The sequence below is a fragment of the Mus caroli genome, chromosome 2 (genome assembly GCF_900094665.2).
Source record: "Mus caroli chromosome 2, CAROLI_EIJ_v1.1, whole genome shotgun sequence".
Taxonomy (NCBI): Eukaryota; Metazoa; Chordata; class Mammalia; order Rodentia; family Muridae; genus Mus; species Mus caroli.
This window is the reverse complement of record NC_034571.1, coordinates 42141846-42146075: the sequence shown is the minus strand read 5'-3', so window position 1 is coordinate 42146075 and position 4230 is coordinate 42141846. Positions and strand designations below refer to the sequence as shown.

General features: G+C 43.1%; 1 pseudogene; it reads left to right on the top strand.

Moving 5' to 3' along the window:
• Window positions 1-2203: 2203 nt before the first annotated feature.
• On the top strand, window positions 2204-2320 carry LOC115030523 (annotated as a pseudogene).
• Window positions 2321-4230: the final 1910 nt, after the last annotated feature.

The window sequence follows — 4230 nt, the reverse complement described above, 5'->3', positions numbered from 1 at the left end:
TACACCATTAAATCAGCTGAGCTTTGGATGGTTTACCCAACCCTCAGAATTCTAGAGAAGGACAAATGACTAGCTACAAGAACATATGAAAGGTTTTCTAAGTATAGAAGTCCAGGTTGGTATCTGTACATTCTTAAAGGCTGTAAGACATCTTTCCGGGTCCTAGTAGATTTAAAATCGCTGTTATAAATTTGGGTATAATGCTGATAGGTCTACCTTTGTATGTTACTTGGCTTTATTTCCCTTGCAATGTTTAATATTATTTTTTGTTTTGTGGGTTTTTGTGTTTTGATTGTTATATGGCAGGAAATTTTTCTTTTCAGGTCCAATTTAATTAGTGTTCTTTTGAAGTTATTGTATGTTTGTAGGCATCTTGTTCCTTAGGTTGGGAAATTTTTCTTCTATGATTTTACTGAAAAAAATTCTATTCCTTGGAGCTGGGACTTTTTTTACCTTCTTCTATTCCTATTATTCTTAAGTTAGGTATTTTCATAGTATTCTAGATTTTCTGGATATTTTATGTCAGGAACTTTTTAGATTTAACATTTCCTTTGGCTGTTGTATCAGTTTCTTCTATCTTAGCTTTTACACTTGAGATTCTCCTTCTATTTCTTGTATTCTGTTTGTGATGCCTGTGTCTGTTGTTCCTGTTTTCTTTCCTAAGCTTTCTATCTCCGGGATTTCCTCAGATGTGTTTTTTTTTTTATTGTTAGTATTTCAATTTTCAATTCTTGAACAGTTTTATTCATTTCTTTCACCTGCTTAACTGTATTTATTTGTATATCTTTAAGGGAATTATTAGTTTCCTTCTATGCTTTTGATTGTATTTCAATGTATTTCTTTGAGTAATATATTTATTTCATCTTTAAGGAACTATATTGTCTTTATAAGTTTGTATTTAAGGTCATTTTCATTCACTTCATTTGTAGTAGGATATTCAGGGCTTGCTGTAGTGGGATAATTTTTCTTTGAAGGTGTCATGTTGCTCTGACTCTTCTTGATTGTGATCTTACCCTGGCCCTTAGCCATTTGATTTTTCCAGCATATACCTGGAATAGCAGGTATTAGGAAGGCAGTCCAAATCTGGATGTTCCCTATGTAGAAGGCATATGGTGGGCAATCTTGGGCTGGATGTTCTTGTTGTAGCTGTCCTGGGTGTTCCTTGTTTGGTGGGCCCGATAGAGGCCAGAAGAGTAATGACCAGACATTGAAGCTCAGGACTAAATCCTCAATCTAATGCTAGCTCAGGACAGCTACAGGCAGCCAAGCATTCCCCAGGAATCAAACCTGGATGTTTCTTTATTGACTGACCTTATAGAGACCAGTAGAGTAGTTGGCAGAAAACTAGAGCTCTAGAGCGAATTGGGTGCTCGCTCATGGTTGCTAGGCAAGGGAATGGAGGTGAGGAAGAGATCTAAACTGATTGTTCCTTGTTGGGCATGCCTAAAGGAGGCTGGCAGAGAAGTGGCCTGACAATGGAGCTCCAGGGACAGCCTGTAGTTATAGAGAGTCAATGGGCATCACACTACCTGAGATTTCTACCAGCCAGGGATTTAGAGACTGAAATGGCCACCTCCTCTAGCCAGCAGGTGGAAGGAGGGGGACATTAATCCACCCACAAAACTTTCAACCCCAAATTTGCCCTGCCTACAAGATACACAGGGATAAAGTTGAAGCAAGGACTGAAAGAACTCCCAACCAATGAATGCTCCAACTTGATACCCATCTCATAGAAGAGAAACAACCTCTAACACTATTGTAATACCCTTCAATGTTTCCAGATAGGATCCTAGTGAACTGTATCCTAAGAGTCTTCATCCAGCAACTGATGTAAACAGATGCACAGACCCATAGCTGGGCATCAGGTGGAGCTCAGGGAGTGTTGTGGAAGAGTGGGGAATAGAAGTGAGCAAGCTGGAGTGGTCAAATTTACAAAGTCAAGTAACCTAGGCTCGTGGGGGTTCAGAGAGATTAAACAACCATCCAAAGAGCATGAAGGTCTGGATCTGTGTGATGCACCTAAACTGTGCCACCAGAGAAATGGGCTTGGGACTGCTGAGGTGGAGAGTGCTCAAACCATGGTAATCTAAGTTGCTGAGATAACAATAAAGCTAGCTATTGCCCTATCTCCACGCCTGCTTTGGGGCAAGAAACCATGCCCCTCATCTAGCTGATCACTTCATCACTATAAAGAGACAACTCTCTTGCCCCTGGAAGCATTGCAGGTATGGCTGCTGTGTCACATGTATGTCAGTAGGTAGCAGAGAAGACAGACACTACATCTACATTTAGTGTTCTCACCAATTTTGTGTCTGCCATCTGCCCCACTGCTGGGATGTGAGACACACGGATCGGGAAGCAAAACTCAGACAATGCTTGACTGTGACTCCCTATACTCCTGTGATGGGACGCACTGAGACACTTCTTGCTGAGGGGGTGGGAGAATACAGTCTAAGGTGGGAGTGGCCAAAGTTGGGAGTCCCTAACTCCCAAACATCTAGTCACCACTGGAGTACCACACAGAGGAGTGGGGAATGAAGGATCAGTGGGACACAGGCCCACAAAGAGGCAGGGAGCAGGGAGCTGCCTACCATCTTAGGTGGATGGCTGGGTGCCATGGACTCAGACTCACTCTACCTTACAAAGCTTCCTGGCAAGGTCCACTATCCCACAACCAATGAACGTCTGAATGATTAGTAGGCCAACATTCCCTTGATAAAAAGCTAGCCTGAGACAACCACCAGTCTAGCCATGCAGGCCCTTATGACTCCCAGGAACAGGGAGTATTTAAGAACTAGAGTCTACAAATTTAGTCCAGAGACTTGAAACCTGCCCTGGGTTTGAAATCCCGGAGTGGGATCGACCCAGAGACAGACTCTGTCATGGGGCCATTCAGACTGGCCAGGTGAGAAGAGAGAACCATGGCACCATGGATCCTGGACAGGGAACTAGTCTGTGATGATCACCAATTGGACTCTACTCAGTGTAGAGGGAATATCTTGTGTATTGTATAGAACCATGACCTGTCAATTTAAAAGCTTAGGCAGGGACTCGAGGTGGGACATTCAGGAGTCAGTGAGGATACTAGGATACAGTCAAGAGCAGGGAGATTCACCGGAGAAGATGTGAAGGGATGATAGATATACAGTACTTCAGCACAGGTAACCAGCCACGTGGATTAAAAGGGTTATTTTAAGTGATGGTTCTAATCATTGGAGACTCTAGCTATATGGTCAAGGTATATGTAAATATATTTTGAGTCTGAGTCTTATTCATGGCAGATGAGGAAGCATATGACTTAGTGGGCAGAAACCAGAGATGACACGTTTTGCAGAAAGGAATACCTAGGAAGGGATGCTCATTGGATAAATTCTTAGGGGCCCCTAAATACCTCATTAGCATGGAAGAGTCTAGGCTCTAAGGTATGACTGGGTGTAATCGTCCTCTTAGTGGGGTGTAGTGGTCACATGCTCCAGGACAGGAATCTGGTTGGGAACTTGTCTGAGCTCTGATGTTCTCAGTTATAAATTTTATCAGATATCTTAGTTAAGGTTTTACTGCTATGAACAGACACCATGACCAAAGCAACTCTTAAAAAAGGACAACATTCAGTTGGGCTTTGCTTACAGGCTTAGAGGTTCAGTCTATTATTATCTAGTTGGGAGCATGGCAATGCCCAGGCATACATGGGGGTGGAGGAGCTAGAGTTCTCCATCTTCATCTGAAGGCTTCTAGGAAAAGACTGGCTCCAAGGCAACTAGGACAAGGGTATTAAAGCCTACACCCATGATGATACACCTATTCCAACAAGACCACACCTCCTAACAAGTGCCACTCCCAGGGACAAGCATATACAAACAATCTGAGGTTCTGAACTATGCTACTACCTTACCAGTTCTTCTGTCTGGTGACACTTCCCACTGCCTCACACTCAAGATTACCTCTGTTCAGTCCCATAATGCATTCGCTAGACATAGCACACTTGAGACCAATTCTGAGATGACCCTGAACACTCAAAGCAAGTAAGTGGTAGAGAAATGGAAGAGAAAAATATAGGGTTTAGGCACAATTAAGAGAGGCAGAACAGTAGACTCAAGGATAGGGAGGAACTGCCCAATGTGAGTAATTGGTGATGTGGTAGGGTTCTGGCTGTGCTGCCACCAGGGGTCAAGTCTGAGTCTATGGCCCTGCTGCAGCAAGGATCTATTACCACCAAAGTCCAGACAAATG